The sequence below is a fragment of the Dipodomys merriami genome, unplaced genomic scaffold, assembly GCF_024711535.1.
Source record: "Dipodomys merriami isolate MVZ:Mamm:240054 unplaced genomic scaffold, mDipMer1.0.p SCAF_1, whole genome shotgun sequence".
In the NCBI taxonomy this organism is placed as follows: domain Eukaryota; kingdom Metazoa; phylum Chordata; class Mammalia; order Rodentia; family Heteromyidae; genus Dipodomys; species Dipodomys merriami.
The window spans coordinates 133,431,996-133,444,487 of NW_027202270.1; the positions used below are offsets into that span (position 1 = coordinate 133,431,996).

At 46.2% G+C, this 12,492-nt stretch overlaps 1 protein-coding gene across 6 annotated transcripts in view; it reads left to right on the top strand.

Annotated features, from left to right (window-relative positions):
* The window catches only part of Tmem229b (transmembrane protein 229B), a 43,975-nt gene that overhangs the window by 27,421 nt on the left and 4,062 nt on the right, over positions 1–12,492 (top strand). For all 6 annotated transcript variants that reach the window (XM_070031625.1, XM_070031589.1, XM_070031597.1 and 3 more), the window contains one exon: positions 1,288–1,442. The gene's annotated coding sequence lies outside the window, so the exon portion shown is untranslated. The remainder of the gene's footprint in view (positions 1–1,287; positions 1,443–12,492) is intronic.

Genomic DNA, 12,492 nt, shown 5'->3' on the forward strand with positions numbered 1-12,492 from the left:
GGCACCCCCAAATCTACCTGACATAGTGAGATTAAGTCCTGAACCCTTTCCCTTTTCCTTCTTTGCTCTCCTCCCATTCAAGTTATCAGCTTAGGGGACAAAGGGAGAGAAAGGGTTTGTATCTGTTAAAAGTCTGGAGGAGGGAGAGGGAAGGAGCTGGATGTGGGCATTGGCACAAGCTGGCACCTCTGTGGCCTACCCTTCTTGAGTGGAGAGGGGGATGGGGCTGTCATCAGCCACACACTGTTCTCACTGAAGCCACCTTGCTGGGCTGAGCCCTCCTCTTGGGTTTGTGCAAGCTCTGGGTCAAGGGGGTTCCCAAGGGAAGTCTACATCTGTGTACATGATACAACAAAATATGTTGACCTCTCTAGCAAATGGTCAAATCAGCTGGCACTGGTGGCTCACGCCTGTAATCTTAGCTACTTAGGAGGCTGAGATCCCAGGATCTTGTGGTTTGGAGCCAGCCTGGGCAGGAAAACCCACTAGACTCATCTCTAATGAACTACCAAAAAAGCCTAAGTGAAGCTGTGGTTCAAGTGGTAGAGAGCTGGCCTTGAGCACAAATGCTCAGGGATATTACCCAGGTCCTGAGTTCAAATTCCAGGGCCTGCACCAAAAAACCAAAAACAAATGGTCAAATCTTGGGGGTATTATTAAAAACATGCATGTAGTAAAACTATGCAGTAAGATTTATATCAGTTTAGAGCCAGTTGTTAATATAAATAGTAAGGGCCTTAACAATAATCATGGTTAAAAATATATATAAAGAGATAAATATTAGGATGGTGGATTGCAGGTAAAGGGTTTTAGCACATCTTTTGTTTGCCTTTTATTTTTCTGTGTGTGATTATATTTGATTCCCCAAATTCTAAAACAGATGTCCTACAATGTGTGCCTTCTATGAGGTTCTCAATTGCCCTTGATAACAGATGTGCCCACTGCGAGGTAAAAGTGTCATTTGAAGCTAAGAATGAAGCTAGATTTTAAAATTATATTCTGTCTCAGGTTTACAAGTGTGTACACACTCATTCACTCGTGACACAAGAGGTCCTAAGTCCTGACCCCATATGTGGACTGGCCAAGAACCAGCTCAGGCTCTCATGGCGTGATTATCACCAGTCATGAGCAGACAGGACCGCAGAGACGAGATGGCAGGTTCCAGGAGAGGAAGGGAACTGGTGGGCTGCTATAGAACACTGGGCCTTGCACCTGAATCTCTGGCTGGTGTAGTGGCTCAGGGCTGGGGAAGATTAAGTTTACAAAGGCCTCTTCTTTTGTTCCCAGGGGCACATGGAAGCCAAGGATCAGCTGAGCCCTGGGGCTGATACTTGCCCACATTGCTGATCCCTGGTGTGGCACCAAGACAAAGGTTAAGCCAGAGCTCGCCTACACAGTGATCCTGATGTCAGTTCTGAACCACTCACTCAAGGCTGAGATAAGTGAGTATGTTTTGGCACCAAAACATGAAAAAAATGCCCCTGCCTGTTTGTCTATTCAGTGTCGCATCTGAAATGGCATGAGTCCAGGGATTTCAGTTCTCAGTCTGTCCAAGGGCTTGTCATGTGGCTACAGTTCTAGAACGGCTAGGCAGAATGGAACATTTCAGGCCATGTCACTGTTGGAGCCATCTTGCAGCCACCTGACATCTAAAAACTGGGTCAGACCCAGACTGACTGACATAAGTGAAGCCAGGCACTAGCACCTGGGAGAGGCCATTCCTGCATTCTTTCTCATCAATAGGCTCTTGTGGACTTAGGGTATCAGGTTTTACTTCTGTGCAGTGGGATGTGTGCCTATCCTTGAATGAAGATTCTTTCCAATGCCATAAGCAATTCTTTCTTTTTTTCTTTTTGTATTTGCCAATCCTGGGGCTTGAACCCGGGTCCTGGGTACTGTTCCTGAGCTTCTTTTGCCATGAGCAATTCTTATAGTACAGTCCAAGAGACCTTGAGTAGAATATCTAGGGTCCCTCCTAGAGAAGGGAATTTGTGGAATAAACTTAGCTACCAAAAATGTGACCCCCATACTGCCAAAAAGATGGCTTCTGCACAAGGGCTGTGGCATGGTTTAAGTGGTAGAGCACCTGTCTAACAAGAAAGAGGTCCTGAGTCCAAACTCCAGAACCGCAAAAAATAAAATAAAATGAAAATGACCGCTCAAGAAGCCAGGAGGAGCAAGTCCTTTTGCTTTTCAGCAGCACCTCTTCCTAAAACCAGAGAAACCCCATGTAGGGTGAAAGACCTCTGACCAAGGAACCATTTCTGTCTTCATCTGGCCCTTCTTCTCCTCCACCCCACCCCCACCCCAAGCCTCTGCCTCTAACGTTTCTTTTCTTTTCTTTTCTTTTTCTTTCTTTCTTTCTTTTTTTTTTGTTGTCAGTCGTGGGGCCTGAATTCAGGGTCTGGACGCTATCCCTTATTCTTCAGCTCAAGGTTAGTGCTCTACCACTTGAGCCACAGCGCCACTTCCGGCTTTTTCTGCTTATGTGGTGCTAAGGAATTGAACCCAGGGCCTCATGTATGCAAGGCAAGCACTCAACCACTTATCCACCTTCCTAGTCCCTCTAACGTTTCCTTAGTGCTTAAAAAAATAACAATTCGCTGTAGTCCCAAGCCCCAACAAAGTCCATTTGGCCTGAAGGCTGTTATATCTGTACAGAGCAGACAGTCCAACAGTGGGGTCTAAGACCAGTAGGAAAAGAGCTCCTTGCAAGGTAGGGAAAACAGAGCTAGTGCTTTGGTGGTCTTATGCAGACAGGCTTTTGGGAGCTTGTGGGCTGGTCCATGGGAGCCCAGAGCCTCTGTGCAGGAGCCTGGGAGGAGATGGAAAAGGGGTCACTGGGTTATTTCTCAGCTGTGGGCAGATCTTGACTCTCCAGATACACATTTGCAGCTCAGGAGCAGAAGCTTTTTTCATGCTCAGCTTTGGGCTTTCAAGCCCAGGTTGTGATTAACAGGTCTTTCAAACAGTCCTCTTGTATATATTTGTAGCCTGAGTGGTATGACCCAGCATGGACTTGAGGGGGATTGGGAGTAGGGAGTCAGCCATGAGGCCATTAAGGGAATGTAGTGACTCAGATGTAAGGTCTATTCCTCCCCTCCCCCCCCACCGCGGACCGCCCCCCCCCCCCCCCCGCAGTGATGGAGGTCCTTTGAGAAATCTACAGCATTGTCCTTAAGACTGTTGTACACCTTGATCTAGTGATTCCACACCTGAACTAACTCATTAAAAATATTTCAATAGGGCCAGGAGTGGTGTGGTACATACCTGTAATCTCAGCACTTGGGGAAGCTCAGGCAAGCAGATGGTAATTTTGAGGTCAGCCGGTGCTACATAATGATGTACTGTCTAAAAATGAAAAAAAAATAGAAATCTTTCATTAGGAAATAGTCCCCCAAAAGCAAATGGCTCTTGCCGAAATACAAGGAATTTCGGGGGTGTCATCTCTAATAGAGGAAATAGTGGAATGGTGGAAATGGGAAATAATGGTTTCATTTGAGTATCTTGGCTAATTACAGTTTTCAACTTGGTAGAATATCACATAGTCATTTTGATAATGAGCATGCAGGCTCTATTACAACTTTGAAAAAGTTCTAAGTAAAAATGGCAGGTTGTATAGAACAAGCATGTTGTGAGGACTGTGAAACTCATCCATGAGGAGGGATTGTACAGAGGAAATGATCGTGGCTGTTAGTTTGGTGTTGTGATGAGTGCTTTGCCTTTCAATGGTGCATGGATTGAATTCTTTTAAAGTTATTTAATGGGATCGACTATAGACATTAAAAGTGGCTTTCTCTAAGATGTGGGATTGAAGAGGCTTTTGCTTGCTAAGTCATTCCTTTTTATAATATTTAAATTTCAGCTGTGAACTCATGTTGTTTTAGTAATTGAAAAAAAACAATAAAGCTATTTTTAAATGCTAGAATTAAAAATTTAAGGGCTATATTCCTCAAGATGAGGAGAGGAGAAAAGCTGAGCCAGCTAGTGGTTTACAACTGCCTAATCAGTATTTAAGGGTTTGGGCCTGTTTAGGCCCAGCCATCCATCCATCTATTCCCCAAGTATTGTTGAAGTTACCCCAATTGAAGAAAACAAAGCCCCGTCCTCCATTGCAATTTGGGACATACCATAAATAAGCAGCAAAATGCTGTGAAGAAAATAAGGTGGTAGGGAATAACTGGACATGGTGGTACATGCCTGTAATCCCAGCCCTCAGGAGGCGGAGGTAAGAAGATGGCAAGTTCCAGGTCAGCTAGGGATAAGAGTGAGACCCTGTCTCCAAAAACAAATAAAAAGATGGGAAGACATGAGCTATGTTGGATTGGGGAGCCAGAGAAGGCCTCAGGGGTGACAGCTGAGCTGAGATAGACGAACAACAGAGAAGAAGTCATATGGAGGTCTGAGAAGAGCAGTCTAATGTATACTCAGATGCTCAGCCTGTGGATCCCATCTGAAGGGTGCCCTTTGTACCCTGAGGCTTGTGGACCTCTAGGCTAGCATTGGCTCCACTCACCAAGCCCACTTGCCACCTTCGCCCATGCTTCCAGGTAGGAATTTGGTTACTCTCTGAGTCCCTCTAAAATCCTGTGTGGAGCAGTTGTCTTTGATACTCTGGGCAGATGGCTCCTCTAGGCAGCTGCACACAGGCCATTGCTCCTGGCTGGCATTTCCACAGCAGGGCTGGCAGTAAGGAAAGCTCTGGGTAATGCACCCCCTGGCAAGAATGGCTCTTACACTGAGGCTCTGAGGGCTGCCATGGTCCTGCGAGGGTCAGCTTTTTTCTTTTTGCGGGGGACGGGGGTGGGGGTGGAGAGAGCTTAAACTCTGGGCCTGGGCACTGTCCTTCAGCTCAGGTGAGCCTTCTACCACTTGAGCCGTAGCACCACTTCCGGCCTGTTCTGGTAGTTTATTGGAGATAAGAGTCTCATGGACTTTCCTCCTCAAATCTGTCCTGAGCAATACCCATAGCAAGCATACCCAGCCAGTGGCCACAGGTTCCCCACCCCTCTTGCTTCCTTTCTGGCCCTAGAGAAAAGCTGTTTTCCTCCTCACACTACCTTTGCTACAAGTTTAGCTCAGAATTTTTTTTTTTTTTTGGGTCCAGTCGTGGGGCCTGAACTCTGGGCCTGGGCGCTGTCCCTCAGCTCTTCAGCTCAAGGCTAGCACTCTACCACTTGAGCCACAGTGCCACTTCTGGCTTTTTTCTTTTTGCTTATGTGGTGCTGAGGAATCAAACCCAGAGCCTCATGCATGCAAGGCAAGCCCTCTACCACTGAGCCACCTTCCCAGCTGCCTAGCTCAGAATTATTTTAGAACTTTTCCTTCCTTCCTTTCTTTTCCTTCCTTCCTTTCTTCTTCCTTCCTTTTTTTCTTGTTCTCTCTTTCTTTTCTTCTTTCTTTCTTTCATTCTTTTGTTTGTTTGTTTCTTGAGGCTAACACTCTACCACTTGAGCCATAGTTCTACTTCTTAGTTTTTGGTGGTTAATTGGAGATAAGAATCTCATAAACTTTCCTGCCTAGCCTGGCTTTGAACCATGATCCTAATATCTCAGCCTCTTGAGTAGCTAGGGTTACAGGCCTGAGCCACTGGCACCCAACAATTTTAGAACTTTTAACTTACCCCAGATATGGAATAATTATCCTTCTCTTGTTGACTCTCCTCTCCCCAAGCACAGACCTAGCTAGAGACAGACTTGAGGTCTCTAAAGCTGAATCTCACTGCCTTGTCCCCAGGGCCTCTTAGGAGTGCTGTGTGTCTCCCTAGAACATGGAAATGTAGTGATTGGGAGGGAAGTGGATGGTGTGGCCAGCCTAATTGCATGCAGGCAAGTCTATTTTTCCAGGAAGATGCATCTTGGGACAAAAATTCCCAGAGTCATTGTGTTGTGGGCACTCAGCTTCCTGGAACAAGATGAGAGTTTTTGGCAAAACCAAAGGCAATCATTCCGTCTGGCTTTGCCTACAGCTTGTCGTAGTCTTTTAAGGCCATCTCCTTGTCAGTCTCTGCTGCTTGCTCTGCTCTCACTTTTCTCTGCCACACTGTGGCAGAGCTTAGCAGGTTCTAAGAGGAGCAGGTAAGATTCTCCTAGGGACTTCTCCGCTTTGCCACAATAGGTAGTTCTCTGACAAGTCACCTGGAGCTCTGGCCCTTCACGGGATTCCCTGTTCTCAGGCTCTTCATCAGCAAGGGCTTCTCAGAATCATTATTTCCCAAACTTCTGCGTGTTAAGTCATCACTGCTCTCCAAAAGCTTTTTTCCTGCTTCCAGCCCTTCTCACGCATGCCTACACACTTGAACTTTCTGTTCTGGGCTGTCCACTCCTTGTATCACAGTCCTCAGGATGGCTGTTTGTCACCAGAAGAAAGAAGCCAACACCCACCAAGCTGCAAGTTCCTCTTGCTCAGGATTTCCCAGGACTCTGATTCCCGGGCTGAGTAAGGAAGTATTGGAAGGGGTCCAAGGGAAAGGGGGTTAGTTTAAGGAGACTAGAGCCCAGAAGAGGGTGGTGAGCCTCTCCTCGCTCAGGGTCTAGCCACGGCTTCTGTGATTGTCAGAAATAAGATTGGCTAGCTGGACACAGCTGAGATCTGAAGCCAACAATTCCTGTCAGGAATGTGTGTGTGTGTGAGACTCATCTCCAACAAACCACCAAAAAGCTGAAAATGGAGCTGTGGCTCAAGTTGGAGAGAGCTAGTATTGCGCAAAAAAGAAGTTTACAGACAGCACCCAGGCCCTGAGTTCAAGCCTCAGGTTGGTTTGAACTTGTGATCCTCCTGCCTCATCCTCCTCTCTGATTACCTGTGTGTACCACCATGGCTGGCTAGTTCAAGCCTCAGAACTAGCACAAAAGAAAGAGAGAGAGAGAGAGAAGAAGAAGGAAGGAAGGAAGGAAAGAAGGAAGGAAAGAAGGAAGGAAGGGAAAAGAAAATAGATTTGGGAGTTGAATTCTGAACATACTCCCAAGCCAGAGCCCCAGCTCTAATCTTAGTATCTTCCATCCTCCCACCCCCTACCCCAAGCATCCAAGCCCCAAACACTGTCTCATGTTCCTTTGTCTGAAGTCCCATCTTCTTTCCCCAGCCAGGTCTTTCAGTTGACCTCATTCTTCTTGAGAGCACCAACTGTGTTTTCCTGGCACAACCCCTCAGACAAGATCTGACCTTGCCTAGGTATGCTTCTGTCTCATCTTTACAAGTACTTCCTGCTGTCCAGAAAAAGAACCCAGGCCTGGGGCTCCCCCTGTTCTTCCTCTTGTTCTGAGTTTGCACCTTTTCACCCTTTCATCTTACTTCTGCTGAGGGTTTTGGAATCTAGCTCTTCCAGATCACCTAGGAAAGACTGGAGCCTGTGGTTTCTCACCAGCTAGGAAACCATTCTTGACCTCCCAAGGAAGATGAGATCAGATGCAAGAGAGCAGGGTTCAAAATCAGCATCAAGATGGGGGGCTGGCCTGAGTAAGATCCATGTAGTCATATCAGGCTGCTGTAGGAGAACACTGACTGGGAAACCCCTTTCTCGGCCCAGGATCCTGGGAGCACGTCTCCCTTGCCCAGAGAGGGCCAGGGATGGGTGTGCAGGTCAGGCAGGCAGCTCTAAGTTCCAAGGAGCCAAGTCATGGCAGAAGGTCGAGTGGTCTCTGTATCCCTGTGCCTGGGCCACAGGTCTCAGGGGCTGTCAGCCTCTTCTGCATTTCCTTGGAGTCAATCTCTTTGCCTAAAGAGGGGTTTCAGGATAAAGTGAGCTTCTGTTCTTGGCATGCCCACCCTTTTATTCTACCTTCTTTCCAAGCCTGATCCTCAGGGCTGGCCCTTCACCTCAATTCAGTCACAGGGAAGTGGGCAGCTCTCCTAGACTGTGTGTGAGGTTACTGTTTCGTCAGTGTTGCCTGGCTGACTGGCTTGGCACTCTGGGTAGGGTAAAGACCTTGCGGCTCGTAGGGAAAGCTGTCCTGAGACTGGTGAGGACAAGAGCACTGTGATTCTTCCTCAGTTAGGACATGGCCCTTGAACCAAGAGAGGCTATATAGGGCTGGGAAGGTGGCTCAGTGGTAGAGTGCTTGCCTTGCATGCATGAGGCCCTGGGTTCTATTCCTCAGCACCACATAAGCAAAAAAGAAAAAAAAAAGCTGGAAGTGGCGCTGTGGCTCAAGTGGTAGAGTGCTAGCCTTGAGCTGAAGAGCTGAGGGACAGAGCCCAGGCACAGAGATCAGGCCCCATGACCGCCCCCCCCCCCAAAAAAAGAAAGAAAGGCTATATAGATGCCTGGCTCTGGGCCAGGAAGGACAGTACCCATTCGGGAACAGTTGCTATATTGGATAGTACATGTCTATGAGTTCATTTAGCCTCACAAAACCCTGGAGGTAGTTATTCCTATTGTTCTTCTCCTGTAAGGAAACAGAGGTTTGGGGCATTTGGGTAACTCCCCAAAAGATTCCACAGAGGTAGCCTATCAGGCCAGACTCTAGCCCGGGCAGTTAGGATCTGGGCCGCTGAGCTCAGAGGCTCCATATCTATCCCTTGGTGATGGTTTGCTGTTGGGGATGCATTCAAGGAGTTCAGTACAACCTGACACTCTGTCTCAAACAACAACAGAAGGAATTATTTCTAAAATGCCACTATGATTATTTCTCCCACGTAAAGCCCATTAGTGGGCTTTTAACACCTACACTCCTAGGGAGAGTTGGCAAAGCCATTCCAGACTCTTCTGCCTCAGAACCTGTCCTCTGGATCTTGACATTGCTATCTTTAGTCCTTGGGATGACCTTTCCACCTGTCACAAACCCCGATGACCCCTGACCCCATTGCCCTCTGTGTGACACATAGTACTGACTTTGCTATGATTTATCTGAAGCTAGCATTAGCAGCTGCTAGAATATTTCATATAATGGTAAGAGAAAGGAGACTCCAAACACATGACTGATTTTACAAAGGTGCGCATTCATGTAAAGATACAGAAAAGTTTAGCAACAACTACATCTAGATGGTTATATCACACATGATGTTTTGTCACAATTTTCTGTGTACTCTAAATTTGCCACATACACACAAACCTAAAGAGACCTCAAGTCCTGTAAAATGAATGCACATACCACATGCTGAGTATGCCGGATGTACTGAGTGTATCTATGGAACAGAGGGACAGACCCCAGCTCAACTTCCCCAGCCAAGCATAGAACAGAGCTTCTGATGACTCACACCCTCACAATCATGCCAGGCAAGATCTAATCCATACACATGTGAACTGAGTAGTAAAAGGTGATTCAGGTCACCAAGTTTTGGGCTGATTTGTCAGGTGGCATTTAGTAACTGCTTGAGAAACATCTTCATTCCTTTGTTGAATGCGTATGTGTGTGCTGGGCACAGTGCCAGGCATTGAGATTCAGCACTGAACCAGACAGACAGGTCCTTACTCTCTGGAACCCTGGGTAGTGTGGGGAAATGACGGAACATGCTGGAGTTATTCACGGCCTCTGGTTTCTGAGTGCTTGGTGGTACCATTAGTCAGGATGGAATGGGAGGGAGAAAGATTGAGTTTGATTGGAAAGGAGTTTGAGGTGCCTATGGGACATTTCAGGTGGAGATGTACAAAGAAAAATATGTTGTAGGTACAGAAAAGAAAGGTCTGGCTTGGGACTGGATGTTAGCAATATAACAAAATACTCTGTACCAAAGAAAAAGGGCTGGGAAGATGGCTCAGTGGTAGACTGCTTGCCTTGTATACATGAGGTCCTGGGTTCGATTCCTCAGCACCACATAAGCAGAAAAAGCCGGAAGTGGCACTGTGGCTCAAGTGGTAGAGTGCTAACCTTGAGCTGAAGAGCTGAGGGACAGTGCCCAGGCCCAGAGTTCAGGCCCTACGACTAATTTAGAAAGAAAGGAAGGAAGGAAGGATGGAAGAAAGAAAGAAAGAAAGAAAGAACGAAAGAAAGAAAGAAAGAAAGAAAGAAAGAAAGAAAGAAAGAAAGAAAGAAAGAAAGAAAGGAGGGAAGGAAGGAAGAAAGGAGGGAAGGAAGGAAGAAAGGAGGGAAGGAAGGAAGAAAAAAGACAGAGGAAGTGCTGTAGAAATTTAGAAGAGGAGGAGATATTTTGTTTGAAGATCAACTGGACACTGGGTTTGAGCCTGTAGAGGTGAGAGGAGAGGGCACATCACATAGAATGAACAGGATGCACATCAGCATAGGGCAAGATCATAAAGTCTTGAATGTCAGACCAAGAATGCTGTAATGCTTCATTAGGAGCTGGGCAGCCATCTGAGTAGTGATGTGATGCATACTTGGTATGGAGATGGGTAGTTAGGTGCAACAGGATGAGTTTTGAAGTAGAAATCAGGAGATATTGGTTCTAAGTAGCCAAGTATGTTTGCAACATGACTTTAACTCTAGTAACTGAACGGCTGAGGCAGGACAATTGAGAGTTCAAAGCTAGGCTGAGCTACACAGTGAGAACTTGTTTAAACACACACACACATACACAGAGAGAGAGAGAGAGAGAGAGAGAGAGAGAGAGAGAGAGAGAGAGAGAGAGAGAGAGAGAGAGAGAGAGAGAGAGAGAGAGAAATCTGTTCTAGTCTCTGCTCTTCCATTTACTGAACCAGGATGTAAGACAAATCATTACTCTTCTCTAAGTGACACTGCTTCACTCACTATAAAACTACCTGTGTTTCACATGAATCCTAATTAAGAGCTAGTGAAAACAAGTATAATTAAAGTGCTAGGAAGAATGTAAATGCCGCACAACGGTGAGTTAGCTATTGTGACAATGAAGCTTGTATTAGCCAAAAGATGATGCCAGGATCCCCAGCTGGTAGGTGAATTACAGGTGTCTTCTTTTTCTTCTTCTTCTTCTTCTTCTTTTTTCTGTCAGTCATGGGGCCTGAACTCTGGGCCTGGGTGCTGTCCCTCAGCTCTTCAACTCAAGGCTAGTACTCTACCACTTGAGCCACAGCACCACTTCTGGCTTTTTCTGTTTATGTGGTGCTAAGGAATCAAACCCAGGGCCTCATGTATGCATACTACCACTGAGCCACCTTCCCAGTCCACAGGTGCCTTCTTAACCTTTGTCCTCACCCCCATCTTGGAGAGGAGATTGACAGATATCAAGCCAAGTGTCCTCTGGCAGCTGGCAGACCATCCTGTTCTTGATGCAACCCTTGAACTCTCCCACATCTTTCTCTGCATAAAAAGGCCATGTTATTTAGGCTCATGTTCAGCAGAGGGCTATGCCAGCAGCTACAAAACAAGGTTATAAACTAATGTGCCCTCAAGGAGTTCGCAGGCTAGTTGGTCATAAAGGCTTGTACATCAAAAAAACAAAAGTAGAAACTGCACAGTTATAATCCCAGCACTCAGAAGCCAGCTTGAGCTACATAATGAGACCCTGTCTTTAAAACAAACAAACAAAACCCCCAACAGTATAGCCAGGTATGAACCAGTTGCTCACACCTATAATCCTAGCTACTCAGGAGGCTGAGATCTGAAGATTTTGCTTGAAAGCCAGCCAGGGCAGGAAAGTCTATGAGACTCTTATCTGCAATTAACCACCAAAAAGGCAGAAGTGTAGTGCTAGCTCAGGGACCATGATCAGGCCCTGTGTTCAAGCCCTGGGACCAGCACAAAAACAACAACAATAAATACATTTCAGTACATATGGTAGCATCTGATAATGAGCCAAATGAATGGTCAAGACCCTGTCTGGTATACGACGAAAAAGCTAGAGGCCAGTTGTCCAGGACAGACTTCAGGGAAGCAGGAAAAGATGGGAGCAAGACCATACAAACTAATGAGGTTTGAAAAGGAGGGAGAAGGAGAAAAAGGTTTGTCAGCCCACTGCTTCCCCTCGACACTCAAAACTTAACACTAAGACTTCATCCAATGTAGCAGTGAAAAACAAATGTGAAATGCCAGCTTCAGGTAACTGCATCTATAATCCTAGCTACTCACAAGGCCGAGATCTGAGGATCATGGTTTGAAGCCAGCCTGATAGGAAAATCCATGAGATTCTTATCTCTAATTAACTACCAGAAAACCAGAAGTGGCACCGTGGCTCAAAGTGGTAGGATGCTAGCCTTAAGCACAAAAGCTCAGGGACAGCACCCAAGCCCTGAGTTCAAGCCCCATGACCGACCAAAAACAACAACAACAACAACAAAAAGTGAAGAAAAGGAGATACAACTTTAGGTGTTTCATTAGGATGGTCATTGTCAAGAAAATAGGAAAAAAAATGTTGGCAAAGATGCAGAGGAAACAGGAACATTTGTGCATTGGTCCTAGAATGTCAACTGTGGAAAGCAGTATGTTAGTTCTTCAAAAAGGCAACCGTAGAATAACCTTAGAATTTATCATGTAATTCCACTTCTGGCATAGAGCAAAAGATCTGGGTGTGGAGGAGATGTTTGTACACTCATAATCACAGTACCATTATTCCCAGCAGTTCACAGGTGGAAGCAACCCAAGGTATTTATGAACAGATAGGTGGATAAACAAAATATCC